This window comes from Melanaphis sacchari, unplaced genomic scaffold (genome assembly GCF_002803265.2).
Source record: "Melanaphis sacchari strain LSU unplaced genomic scaffold, SCAv2.0 Contig1_pilon_pilon, whole genome shotgun sequence".
NCBI classification, from domain to species: Eukaryota; Metazoa; Arthropoda; class Insecta; order Hemiptera; family Aphididae; genus Melanaphis; species Melanaphis sacchari.
This window is the reverse complement of record NW_020270976.1, coordinates 2,443,519-2,459,651: the sequence shown is the minus strand read 5'-3', so window position 1 is coordinate 2,459,651 and position 16,133 is coordinate 2,443,519. Positions and strand designations below refer to the sequence as shown.

General features: G+C 25.5%; 1 long non-coding RNA gene across 1 annotated transcript in view; it reads right to left on the bottom strand.

Moving 5' to 3' along the window:
* LOC112593247 overlaps positions 1 to 15,721 on the bottom strand; it is a 73,088-nt gene extending 57,367 nt beyond the window's left edge. Inside the window, exon 1 of the long non-coding RNA XR_003114593.1 lies at positions 15,487 to 15,721. This is a non-coding gene — a long non-coding RNA (uncharacterized LOC112593247). The remainder of the gene's footprint in view (positions 1 to 15,486) is intronic.
* Positions 15,722 to 16,133: the final 412 nt, after the last annotated feature.

The following is a 16,133-nucleotide window of genomic DNA, read 5'->3' as shown; positions in this document are numbered from 1 at the left end:
GTAATATTTAATGATAAATTATTATTTTTATTATATAAATAAATTCAGCTTCAAGATTAGTCAGGAATTCATGATATTTTAAAACAAAAATAAATCTGATTTTTGAGTTAATAAAATACTTTTAAAATTGTGATTATCAAAATAATTAGGATTTGAAACTTAAAAAAATATTTTAATTTATATAGAAATGAAAATAATTAAACATCTTAGTATTTGAATATTAAAACTCATTATTCAAACCTGCAAAATAAAGTAAAATAAATAACTTTTATTAAAAAAAAAAAAACATTCACAATATTTCAAATTTAAATCAAATATAAAATCTTATCATTCTTATTGTTTTGGTAACAAGAATATTCAGATTTTCTTTGTCACGAGTTTTATTTTTAGTTAAAATTGTTTTTCATATTAACTGTAGTTTTTATGGACCGATACCATAATCACTATGACAACCATAGTTAATTATTTCATGTTATTATTAACCTGAATTTATACTTCCATTCATCTCAATTCGTCAATTATTTTCTCTAATACTTAAGAAAATGAATAAGAAAATAATAATACTAGCTATCTAAATTCTTAAGTACCAATTATGATACGTCAAATTTAAATCAATAAATATAATTAAACGCATTTTTTAAAAACTCTTTTGACTCAAAAATAAAAAAAGAACAAATAAAAAACTAAATTATTACAATGAAAGAAATACAATCCTTGTCATTTGGTGCAGAATATAATAAGTATAAATTAAATTATTTTTTCAAATTATTTATTACACAATTATTAAGGTCTCAATTTGTATATTTTGAACGAAAACAATTATTAAATAAGTTATTTATTTAAATATGGTAAATTTCGTGAAGTCATTGTTGTGGGCTACAAAACGTAATTATATATATTATATGACACATTACGATAGTGCCTTGCGCGTATCGAGGTCGATCGAAATGCATTATATAAGTCACAATTTTGGATATCAGACTCCATGTTGCACAATGCACACGTGTGGTCAATTATAAGTAAATTGCATTCTAAAGATTATTCTTCAACAATAACAAGTATCAAAAATAACTTCAAGGATATCTACGAAATGCAAGGCCGTGAGCTACAATACTAAGGAAGGAACTTATTCCATATATAAGGGAGCCCAGAGAGCAGCAATAACAGATGTACCATAGCCGTTAAGACCTGAACACCTTCGGTCACTTAGCCACTATATTACAATTCTAAATGTACTCTAGCTTAAATTAAATAAATATCATATTGTTATTATTTTAAATTGTTACAATTATTCACTTAAAAACATCTAAAACTTGATTGCTAGAAGTGCGCACGCAACACTCATAAATAAAACTAAAAATAATTATACTCATTGCATTTTATAAATAATTATGTACATTTGTGCACTCTCAATAAAACTGAAGACCTAGTGGAATCGTTCTATAATTATTTTTTCTCTTTGATCATCTACAGTAGTTGTCGAATTGATAAAATTTATATTTTCAATGTAATTCGTTACGTACCTATTTCTATAAATTGCTTGATTCTGGTATATATACATATAATTATATTTATAGCTTTTACTTGTATATACAATAATCCTGAACATTTTTCGTTTGGAGACATTTGTACTACATTCAATAAAAGTAATAAAGAATATAAGTTACATTGAAAAGATTTCGTTTAAATAGAAATAACATGAAAAGAGTTCATTATAGTTATTTTACCAGACGATTATAAGGATTGAATGGTGTAAATAATATGACTATGGTGATTTCATATTATATTCTTTTAAAACTATTGTAGGTAAACTTCAAGAGTTAGTGACTTATGAATAGATGTTATTTATTTTGTGAGTTTATAGTTATCGTTATACATATATAGGTACAATAATAACTCAGGATATGAGCAGGGCCAGAACGATTGGTTTTATGGAAGTCAACACACTTTAATGGACGATATACGATAGTATTTATTTAAGTATTACGTATTAAAATAAATTTAAAAACAATAGAAATTTTATGCATTTGAAAAACAATTTCCGGTAGACTTTTGTTATAATTTAATATTTAGCGTTTAATAAATATCTAAGTGCTCATCATATATAAAAATTTATAAAAAAAAGTTTGTTTTAATAACTTGTATAATAACACGATATTAATTATACTATAAAAATAAAATAAATCTTTAAAATCGAAAATATCAAAATATGATATCAATTTAAATTTTTAAGCTAAAATATTTTTTAAGACTGTGGTCTTCGGCCCTATCGGTAGTTCCAACTATGAAGAATAATATTAGATTTCTGTGAAAAATGTAATGAAAATAAAAAGAGTTTATATATTTGAAAATTATAAAAGAGATCCGTGGCTTGGAAAAATATTTTATCGAGAACTCACGTACTTCAAAAATTTAAGATACGGTTATTTAAGGCTTTAAAATTAATATTTCAAAATTTTATCGTGAAATTGCAGTACTAAAACTTTTACAAAGTCTGACGAATATTATATCATTTACGTACAATGATGTTTGACATTCACACAATTATAGTCAACTTATGTAATCTGACAAAAGCACTCATAAAGTAATCGACACCATATTCCAGGTGCCACCTAAGACTTAATAGAAAATGCATGAATTATAAAGATACTATACGGTACAATATTCAAAACTAAAAACACAAATAACCTGTCATACAATAATTCGAAATTGTTATACCGATATATTTCAATATTAATATAGTTTAATCTGTATTATTATAAATTAATTATTTTTACTTTTTTGATTAATTAATTTTTTTTTTTTTTTTTTTAACGGTTCTATACAATAGTTATAGATCTTCGCGCTAATAATACTAACAATTTACTTTACAAAATACAAAAATATTTACATATTCAACAATTCATAAAAAAGCGTTTTTAATACCTCAAGCATACATAACTGCTTCGTTACTTTCAAAGTTTTAACGCTAAAATAAAAAAAAAACAATTAACAAACAAGTCAATATTCAAATTATTTAGAAGTATACCATAAAATTACTGATTACATCGATAATTTTTCTTCGGTAAACGAATAAACGACAGCATTCATATATTATTTCTGGAAAACGAACTGAAGTAACATGTTTTGTACTTCTAAATTGTGTGTGATCTGAAAAGACATAATAGTTCAACGATTGTTGTGAAAATTTGAATAGCTATACAAGAACTTCAAGTCCAGAAGACACGATAGACAGTGAAAAACACACAGACATTAGATAATAATATTGTAGAAAAGACATTTGTCGTTCACGTGAACCGATAGCATTCCATTCAAAATTGAAACTAAGGAAGTCACTTCCAAGTCAGTTGCCTTTATGATATCAGTAACAGCTCAACTCTCTCAATATTAATGCAGTTTTATTCATTTTAATATTACTACAAATAAATGAAAACAAAAACAAATATTTTTTGATATTGGTAATGATTTATTTTAGTATAATTTTAAGTTTTTTTATTAGTCGATTTTATTTATATGATTTATTAAAAAACTCGACACTTCCATTTTTTCCGTAATAGAAAAAAAATGTTATTAAGTACACAAGTTAAAAATATAATGTGTGTACCTTATCACGATCGAATTTAATCCTCTAAATGGATATAGCGGTACCGATGGATGTTAATTTTAGTTAGATAAATTTCGTTTATACATTATAATTGAATTAGAATGTAGGTATAGGATAATATATTTAAAAATATTATATTATTTCACTGATAAGAGGGTTACTTCAGTTGCAAACTGGACCATAGATTTTACTAAAGTTTTTATGATTATAAAAATGAAATATTATGTTTGACCAAAAAAATATATACTATTATTACTTTATTTTTAGAGATTTACCTAATAAATAAAGCAATAATATAGAAATATAATATAATACATAGACATAATATTATAATTTAAATTGTCTTAAGGTGTTAAAAATAATTTTAACATTGAACATTATAGTTTTCAGTTTTGTTTTGAATAATTAATTTAGTAATTCACATTTTTGTAGTCACGTAGTCACGGTACTTTGAAAGTCTTTGGCTCGAGTATGATTGTGTTCTTGTATATAATAAATAATGTAAGTTAATTAAAACGGACCATATTGATAGATGGCGTTCAAAATAAGGCTTTTCTAATAATTATATTTGGTGCTCACCAAAATGTTTGTCTTGTAAACAATAAAATATATAGAAACGTTTGATTCAGTTCAAAAAATGTTTCATCGGATGTATTTGATATGTATATTTTTGTTTTGATCTGTTTAATGGATGTGTTATACCATTTTTAAATCGAAAATTAAACAAATAAACAATTTTATTTCACTATCTATACACCTACATTGCAGTCAATTTTTATAGAAAATAACAGGTATGTCATGGATAAATCGGTAGATGATTCAAACGTCTCTAACACAATATCCGACTTAATGAGACAATTGATTTAACACTCTGAAATATTATAACCCCGGTATCAATACATCGACATTTTTCTGAATAATAATACCACTTTTTATTTTTACTATCAAAGATTCCCCAAACAATTACTCTACTACCTCTTGATTATATAGCACATAATATATTATTTGATGTGTTGTACATCAGAAGCGATTACGAGAAAAGCAATTAATACGAGTAGAATGACTTGCGTTTAAAACCATTAGAGATAAATTGAGCCACACAATTGTCACTTGTCAAGGATTATAAATAATGTATAAATTCTTACCTTGTAATATTTCTTTCGTCGACACCTACCACAATGATACCTCTAAAGAACGTGATCGTCTTGGCAACGCTTCAGTTCTAACCACGACGAAAATGGTCGATGTCCTAACATCATTGAACTTTTTAAAAATATGAAGAAAAAATATATTTTTTTTATTTTAGCTGATTGAAATTTCTATAGGATATACGAACCATAACCAACGCGATTAAGTTAAACATTTAAAATGGCGTTCATATTACTCATAATTTCGTCGACTAACATAAAATCTTACTCGTATTGTTATATTAAATAAATGTGTATTTTTATTGCCAACTGCTATAGCTGTATGTAAGTATTTCTGCTATCATTCCATAAGACTATGTTCTTACATCTGGTACAATAATATTAACCATGTTAAATACCGACTAATATAATATGTGTAAACAATGGTAAAACAAATGAATAATGGCATATTTCTTCGAAATAATGTGTTAAGTTTTAATTTAATTTTAATTTTAAATTAATATATTTTATACGGTAAGTACTTCAAACAAAGCACATAAATTTAAATTAATTTATTTTTCAAGTAAATTATGGATACGATACGTTATTGCTAACAATTACAAAATGTTGAAAATAATTTTATCATAAGAAAATATTGTATAAACGTATATACCTAGTCATGCCATAAATTCTGTCCCTATTTACCAATGTCCTATTAATTTTTTACGATAACACTAATGACTTTGTTTTTAAATATAATTTTAACTAAGCATCGTATCTACTATTTTTAGTTAGTAGGATTATTTATTTTTCGTGTAAATGATTACAAACGAATTAAAAAAATTATACACGTGGTTGAAGATCAATTTACCCGAATTTATCACAGCTTAAGATTGGTCCTTAAAAAGTCTAGAATTCAATTCTTTAAACTGTCTATCGAGGAGTATTTTGGAGGAGAAAGATTGCTCTAAATCTTGTCAAAATATCGAATTACTCAATACTGTTAAAATAATAATGTGTGCAACAGTAGACAAGTTCTCAGATCGTTAGAAGAAATGTGTAAATTTTAATGGTGTACATTTTAAATTGTTATAATTTTTTTGGTTTCTAAATTAGTTAAGAACAAATTATATCAGTTTTTTTTATATTAGCTTTGTTTTATTTATTAAATATACACCTTATTATAAGGGACAGAACTTAACGCACGACTAGGTGTATAAGAGTGCACAACGTTATGCTGTTAAGTGTTCCACCTAAAAATACGTTTATAATGTAAATATAATTACCCACCAAAATAACGTGTGAGTATTCTTAATTTTGATATATTATCATAATAAGAGTATTTTCCTTTTTTTTTGAGAATGAGGAATTTATATTATTATTATTATTATTATTAATGCCTATATTTTTTCTCTCTGAAAATAACAAACTGATTATTGATTTCATATTTTTATAATATTTATTTTTAATTTACTAAATTAATTTTACTCTTTCAATAATCAAAAATATAAGAATTATCATAAACTCTTTATATTTATTTATATTATGATAATTAATTTTTAATCGAATAATGTCATGCATTACCTTTGTTATTATATTTCACTGTTTGCTTAACAGACAATTTTTAAAGAACATAATTGATATTATATTGTCAATCACTCAATCACTGAGAATTAAATCAACAAAAATTTATTAAATATGCAACAATATACTTTAAACAATAATAATAATAATACAAAAATCGACCGTCTACTTATATATTATACTAACTATTTATGCAAAGAAGTAGCTAGCTTTCAAAACTTTTATTTCAATGTGCGTTACTTTTTATAAATATTAAAATACATCTGTTTTCCCTTTTATTATATATATATTGTTATTTATGGTTGAATCGCGTTATTGAGCTGGGCGTGTCTTCAAACCTAATTTACATTCTTTACGATATTATTATTATTGTTATTATATTATCATAATGTTTATTGTTACATGCTATCCCTCGGATAATCAATGATTTAGTTTTATGCAATTATAATAGTAAAATTATATCTATATTGTTCTGGTTCATGTTCAGTTAATGACTTTTATATTATTATAACCGGAATAAGTATACGGCATGCGCTATATTATTGCATCATTATAATGCCGATAAGTATTCAGATTTCCATTTTACATGACTACATGAGGCATTGTCACCGAATGTCATTGGAAATAAGTCTAGATAAGATATGACATATCTTCACATTTCTAATTTTCTCAAATGTACAATTACTTTTAACAAAATGTTCGTTAAACTACTTTGAAAAACTTATTATTATTTTGGTATTAGTTTTTCTCACATTTTGGCACTTCATACATATATAAAATTGGCTCAAACTCCAGCTGACCTTTCATTTGTCTCCAAAAGTAATCGTGCGGTTCAATTGCCAAAGTTTTAATAGCTACCATCCTGACTCTTTATGAACAACTACGGTTGCCGATTAATGTGATTAGGACGAAAAATAGAGAACAATTTCTTGTACCTTTGCACCAATCACGTTTATTATTTAATTAATTTAATATTATATTTAGTCAATATTTTTTCAATTTGAATTGTGTTGTCCGAATAAGTGTACACAGTGGATAGTATATACACGTATCTAAATTCTAAACTACTCATATTTCGTAATTTAAAACTACAACTTAAAAGCATAACAATTAATTTTAGAGAAATAAGATTGGTAATTAAAAATATTTGTCAATGACTATATCATTTTTAATACATTTAATCTTCTCAATTTACATCGATAAGTATATTAAATAATATCAAATCAAAATAAAAATAAAAATATTTTTAGAAAACTTAAATAGAAAGATATTAAACACACATTTTATCTCTTAAAAGTTTAATGTATTGAAGTTTTAAAATAAAAAAATTATCTTTTTTAGGTAAACCACACACAGTTATCACGTTATCAATATTTGAGATCAATGCGTTACATATACTTTAATTAACATGTAAATAGGCAAACTTAAATGGATATAATCAATCTAATAAAATACACCATATATTTACTACGACTGTCCGTAAAAGAAAAAAAAAACTATTTAGTAGCAATATAGTTCTCGAGATAAAAGTCAAATATAATCAGATTAATGAGAAAAATAATTCTATCGCGAAAAAAAAACTTCAACAAATTCACATTGCAGTCACTGTACATAATAATTATCGTACATTTACGTTTAAGTATACATATTACATAATATATTTCACGTTTGTATATGTATACATAACATTATGGATTCACAAACAGAACAAAACAAAAGCAAAGAAAATCATAAAAAAATAAATAAATAAATAAAAAAGTCATAGAATCGCTATCTCCCGATGGTCCGGGTGCTACTTTATTTACGTATATATTATACGATATGACTATTGACTACATATACGCACACGAATATTATATTCTCTGCGTAGTAGTGCGCACTGATTAAAATTCTTTTTCCATCTATATGAATAGTCGTATTGTGTCGGTATGTGTGTGTGTGTGTGTGTGTGTGTGTGTGTGTGTGTGTGTGTGTGTGTGTGTGTGTGTGTGTGTTTGTGTTTGAATGTGTGTGTTTATGTGCAGGATACTCGGTCGGCGGCGCGGACTTTGTTTGCACTTGAAGGACCCATTAGGTGGGCGCGACTTAGGGTTAGTAGAGGTCACTGTTTCAGAAGGTTAAATTACACTGGCATAACAACAAAACTACTGTACTAGGTATATACAGCCTCCCATTAACAAAGTATATACACCGATCTCTGTGTCTGCTGCGTATTTAGGCTTCGGGCGTCGAGTGTATACAGCAAGAGAATGACTGAGCGAACGAAAGCAAGGGAGACAGAGTGAAAGTATAAGAAAGATGGTGACTGGTGAGGGCTTATATACAATCGATCATTATATTTATGTATATATATATATATGTATGTATGTATGTATGTATAAATATATATTATAGTCGTTACTCTTTCGCCATGGCCGACGTTAATCCCACAGCAAACCGTCCGGCTGTTCTCTTCCTTTATCCACGTACCTCACCCCCTTTCGCATTATTTATATACACACGTCGTTTGCTTTCAATCCGCATCGCAAAAGTACCCTGTATAAACTATATATATTTATACACGTCCATCGCGGCGACAGATGTTGTTTACCTCCACGGACAATACGAACGAATTTCCCGATAACGCGGTTAGACAACGGATCATAATAACAAGAATAATACTGAATTGATTCTGTCCAAAATCACCGCACCACTTGACTTTGGGTACCGTCAAACTTAATCTAATTTATTCTTTCTTTTAGAGAAGAGAATGTCGAAAATTGTTATAATTTTAGTCAATTTTATAGACCGTGTTTTCTAATATATATATAATTTTACCAAAAATGTTGATAACTCAGAAAATGAGAACAAATCCTAAGACATTAGAAATCAATTGTTTAGTTGATTTTTTCCGACATTTTCGTAGTTTAACAGCAAGCTTCAATGATGCTATAATATAATTTGTAATTTTACATCTTTTGTGATGACGTGTATACTCGAATGTCTAAAGCCAAAAAATAATTAATATTATAACTTATGAATTAATGTATATTTTATTATATTTTCTCATATTACATTTTAAAATATTATTTCTATTACGATAATATTTTATAAATAATTTTATATTCTGTATTTTTCATTATCATAAATTACCGAAAAAATGTCAGTTGACCAACGTAGCGAAGGCTATATAACATTTTGAAAATAATAATCGATACGAAAATGGGATGTAGTATATTTTCTGAAAAATAATTAAATTTATTTGTAAACATTGAAAATGGATTTCTGAAACACGTGTACAAGAGATCAAAAATAAATCCTTGTAAAACAAAATTACTAGATCTGGCTTGTGTTTTAGAATCAGCAGGTCACGCAGAAAAATCAATTTCATTTTTAGAGGCAACGGCTGCCGGCTACAAAATAGTATTTCAGGAGTACAAGGATAATAATATACCCGATATCATTGTAAAACAAAATACAAGAGAAGCAGATGTGCTTGTAGATAAGCATCTCGAATTTGTAATTTTAAATTTCTCGGAAGTTTACCATGCAAAAATAAAAATAAATTATTTCATCTTAGATCTGTTTTAAACTTTATTTTTATGTTAAACAATATTTATTTTTATTAAATTTTAATATTAATTACAAATAATATATTTATATACCTATATAATAACCAACATAAAATTATAATACTAATATTAGGCAATGGTATAATATTCATACTGTATACTATGTCTACATCTTCGATAAATTCTTGTAATTTTTGTGTAGCAATCTAAATAAAAATTTACAGGAGTTATATTTCTGAGTTATATATTATACATACTAAGGAATAAGTCCTCAAAAATAGTTTTACAAAAATATTTGACTAATTTAGTATTGAATATAATATTAGTTATCATATTTTCTTAATCACGTGAAGTTAAATAACTTAAAAAACCAAATGTCTATTTAGATACATATATATTTTACATTTATAAATTTCAATAAAGTCAAGTCATAATATTATCGATTTACTAGTAAATAGTGTAAAATCTGAGAATTTGAAAATAGTTCTAAACTATAATTGAATTTTAATAAATATTAACAATTAAATGTAATTAAAAGAAGATTATGAGTGTACATACTTAGTAAATTATTCTGTACATAATTTATCATTTACACATGATATTTGCCACATTAAAAATAATGTATGAGTCGGGTGTCTAGACTCCGATGACTCTCCAGGGTCCGTACTGAAATGGCCTAGGTCGGTGTATGTTAGTTGTATTTGTATAAGTATACATATGTTTCTATAATATGTAGTCAATTAATGTTTGTAATGTAACGCATAATAATAACACGTCCTATCGTGTCTATAATGCACTATAATAATAGTATTTATATTAGGTACCTGATATATATTATTATGCACTGACACAATTTTCACGCTATATGACGTATCTATGACGTTTCTGATGTATTACCGATTTAAATTATGTTTTATAATATTAAGATTATCGTCCGTACAGCAAAATACAACATTACCGATGACACGTATTTCTGTTCTCGGCTGTTTTAAACCATCTATTCATAAAAAGTGCTGAATATATCTTTATTATATACTATAACTACCCAAATATCACATTAAACATTTAAAAAGTTTCTATAGATTTTTACACAGACTAATTAATCAAACGTTGATAAATTTGCTAACTTTTTTATTATCAATTATCTTGCGCTTATACAATAAGACTAATGAAACTTATTTATAATAAAAAATACATTAATATTAAAATATTAACAAAAAACCGGGAAAGGCGTTCTACTATTATAGGTAGATAATAAATATAATAGGATTCAAGTGTACCTTGCCAATCAGTGATATCTATGAAATGGATATCAATAAATAGTTTAATAAAAAATGATTCTATGGATGAATGGAAAGTATCAACGACAATTTTCATAAAATATATATTATAATGTATTGCTATAACTAAGTTTTCGTAATTTATTGTTTTATTGAGGGTACTTACGACGTATGTTGAACTATATTTTTCTAAAAAAAACGCACATATAATTGTTATTAACTCATAAATAAGTAAAGTCAAACCGTATTATTTATTATTTTCATGCTTTGGCTATTAAAAATTTCGTTGAACTTAAAATGATTATACAAAAATATATGTCAATATTATTTCATTTATACAATTACAGTTTATTTCGATTAAAAGTAAAATAGAGGGGAGACATTTTAGTTTACACCCATCAAATTAAATATTAAATACATCTATTTTTCTATCAGAAATTACCCTCAAAGTTGAAGCATGTTTATTAGGTACTCAAAAAGGTGATGATAGATACAAAAACTATGAAAAAATTCCCTTACTCCACTAAGAATATGAAACAATAATTTAATTTTTCAAATATATTATTGAAATAACTAGCGGTGTTAAAAATTATATAGTTTTCTCTGGGTGTATTTCTAAAAAGTATTTCGTAAACTAAATGACAACGATAATTTTAAATGATTTTTGACATTAATATATTAGATTTCTTAAGTTACTTTAATACTTGGCTCTTAAGGAAACCATAATTGGCTATTCAATTTGGCATTTTAGAGAGTTATTTATATAATTTTATAAAATTATAACATTGATTTACCTCGCACAATAATGCGTATCCTTTTCTAAAATGTTTAATTTTAGAAAAAAAAATAATAGTTTGGATACGTTATAAAAGAATTTTGATTAAACTTCATTCAGTATTACTGTTATATTTTCTCTGAGTGCAAAATACTTTGAGTTTAATATTAATAATAACTAAGTCACATGGTTTAACAAAAGGATTTTTATTGAGAGAAAATATTTTTATTATTTTTTTTTTTTTTGTTTATACCAACGATAAAATATACGAACTCAAAATCATATAATTTTTGGTGAAAATTTCTGTATAAAAAATGTTAGGCAGTAACTAAGTCATCATAAAAAAAAATAAAAATAGTTTATTATATTACAATTACAACATATACCACTCCGCAGGAGATCATGCATAGTGATTTATAAAGTGTTAACTTCCGTGTGAAAATCGTAACTCTATGGCTGTATATAGCAACAGAAAATAGTTGTTCACAATACAAAACGGCTTATATCGTTTGAATTTATCGCAGGTATTTGAAGTATGGCACGGCCGAACGCATTACGTACAGCAAATAACACACGATCTATAAACGTTATGTATATAGATATATTTTATATATTTTTAACCAGAAACATGTGATAGAAAATCGTAAGAGATTTTTTATTATTATTAATAATATTGTCGTTTTTCGTAAGGTATGGCAGACCCTGTACGCAATTTTATAAGACAAATATAACTCTTTAAAGTGGACGATAACATTAAAGATATTTTTTTTGTTCTTCGAAATTCTTTACGTGTTTACTGTTTAAACTACAATAACAATATTTTATGTGTACTTTTTTTCAATAATGACACTTTACGGAAAACCGTGCGAGGAAGATTAGTGTATTTACGATTTATATATATAGTATCACACTATCTCATAATATAATGTTATAATGTAAAAGAAAATTTAGTTTCTAATTTCTCAAATTCATATTTTATTGTAAAATATTCAATATTACAGTTAAAAACCAATAATAAATAACTAATATGTACATAATATTGAAATTTTTGGGCGTAGGACAATATTTAGGTAAGACGGTAATGAATGTAAAATGTATCCGAGACACGAACATGTTCAATGACGCTCGATAATTTCATAAATAATAAAACAAAATTATAAATAAAATACACTTACTAGTGTCCGTTACGGAAATCACAAGATTTGCATGATGGAATATAAGCAAGGAGTATACAACGTATAAGTTACAGCTATTTGTATCAACGATTGGTTTACCTTAATAAAAATAAAAAATGTTTGAAATAACGTGTTATTTACATGCTCGCACGTGTGAATCGTCAATCGGCATGTTTCTATGTAGGCATCTAAATATTAATACGTGAATAATAGACATTAACAGAGATCAAAAATTGTGTCAAATAAATCGTACAAAGATGAATGCAGGAAAAATTAATTATTATGTTAAAATTTTCAACGAAGGTTCTAGTTTATGTATTAAAATGTGATTCCTTTTAACGCAATTTTAGTCACAATTCATAAAAACATGTCACGTTTTAAACCATGACGTTTAGTAACTCGTGCAAACGTTAAATTTCATTTCAAACTCTGTAAGACTGTCACAAAAATGTATGAAATGCTTTTAACTGCTAACGGATAACGTATTGTAATCAAATAAATAAATACATTTATTGCTTCGCTGTAGCTTATAATAAATATATGGATTTTAGGAGGTACTAATAATTGTTTTTTGTTACCAATCATTTAATAAAATATAAGAAAAAAAAATGATAATTTTATAGAGTCATTATTTTAATTGGAATATTTAAATCGGCGTACTGTAATGTATCAACTAGTTTTCTAAGAATATTAGTGTAAAAAACAGTTTATTAAAAATGTTAATACTTAATTATCCCTTATATATTATTAAATTATATTATTTCTTATATGCTTAATACATTTCTTTGATTTGATCGCACGATTAATGCGCCAACAGTTTTTAAAACTAAAATACCTATATTGTTTTAATATAAAGAAAACTTTTACGGTTTTTATTGATTTTATCTGTGAGATTTTTTTACTGTGCTCTAATAATTAATTTCACATTATAATGGAAAATATATTAGTTTTTGTTATGCTTTTAAATTTAAGAAATTAACTTCACTTTTAAAATTTTCATTATTCTAAAATTAAACATAAAAATAAAAAACATAGCATACTGATTATAAATACATCAATTTTTGATAGAGTTTAATTATTTTTTTGTTAATTACAACAAATTATAAATTGTTCTTATCAAGATTCGATGGAAAAATATTAAAATATTAATTAATATAATTTTATAATATTTATATTTATATATGTATACAAAGAAATGTTTAGTCTACTTAATAGTATTTTTTTTAAATTTGTTTTTAATATGTAGTTAAGCACTATAGTACAATACTGAGCTCAATGAAATAATAATATTATTAAAAATATTGAATTTAATTAATTAATTTGAAAAATAAAATATTTTCAAGATAAATGTAGGGTAAAAAATAAGTGATAAAAATGTATATAATTAAAAAATATCAAGTCTTAGAACTCATTAAAAAAAAATACATTTTCATTATTAATATTATTGTGAAATATAAATAATTTTATAATACTTTACAGTATTAAAATATTAAATTAATGTTGTTCTATTAATAACGTATATACTATATAATATACATTATACATTTATTTGAGTCATACTGCTAAAAAAATTATATTACTGTATATTATTTTGTATGGAAAATATATCACCATAAATGAATGCAATAACAATATAACTGGAGCTTAAACAATTATAATTTAAACTGATGCTTTAGGTATGTTAATTTCACACACTAAATAAAATTGAATTACGTCTACAGCTATTATTAATTTTAAACATCTTATATATGTATAGCAGAACATGTACCACAAAGCAAAGTTTTATATCATCCGAAAACTTAAATAACAATTTAAATAACGTAAAATTTTAGATGAAATTGTAAACTACATTACACCTATACAATATATTTTGATGTTTCGATTACTTACTAAAAAAAGCTCAACCACTTAAATTGTTTTTATTTCCCTGGTGTAATAAAAGTTTCGCCATAGTTTTGTTTTTACTCAAGCAGTTTATACAATAAACATTTTAAAAATTAACTAAAGGTTAAATTTTTGTCAGGTATTATATTCTATATCATAATAATACGTATATAAATACATTCATTCCACAAAATTAAGTAAATACAAAATAAAATAATAAAAAAAGTTTACTGGATTTTCAATAGAAACTTCAAAAAAGAAATCACAATGTATCAAAATTGAACCCAAACTTTATTTTTTTTTATGATCCTTAGAACCTTTTAAAAATGAAAAATTTGTCCTCTTAACTTAAAATAAATTTGTATTCATTTTTATTAGTTTTATCGAGAAAGACAGATCACTCGAGTGATTCATTGATAACGAATACGTTGTATACTAGATACGTAAACAAAAAAATATTATAAAGCGCGTTAATGTAAAATATATGTAAAAAAAAAACAACTCACCTTAAATGATGCTTCCTCACTTAACACACTTCCTTGAGACTCTTCTAAGGCGTGATCGCAACAACGGGCTAGGACGAAATCAATCAGATGACGATGTTTGACATCGAATTAAAACGCACTATTGTTCTTACTGTATTAAACCTATATAATATTTGATCGTATTACCGCGAACTTATGTGTATGCTGTTTCTCAAACGGTTCAGTATTTGCGCAATACCCTACACCTTCGCGTCAAAACACCCTAACGGCCACTGATTTTAAAATGCCCGTAGCGAGCACACACATCGCATAACCAAATTCAAGCATGCGCATCGACACCGGACTCGCGGCGTCATATTATAATAAATACGAGAATAACGCAAACGACTATGCATTGCGGTAGTACAAGACGTGAGAGTTCATAACGAAAATCTAAAATTCATGAAAACATGATGTAGTTCACTATACAGGTTAACTATTAATTAATATAGTGTGTAATAATTATTATGCATATACACACCACGATACAATGGCGCGCATTGTTAAAAATCGAAAAGATTGGTTAGATAATAATTTAATATTATTGATGTATTTTATTTTAAGGATATAGGCACGTGTTCTGTCTAACATGAAATCTAATACTGCAACACTCTTGATGTGGGGCATTA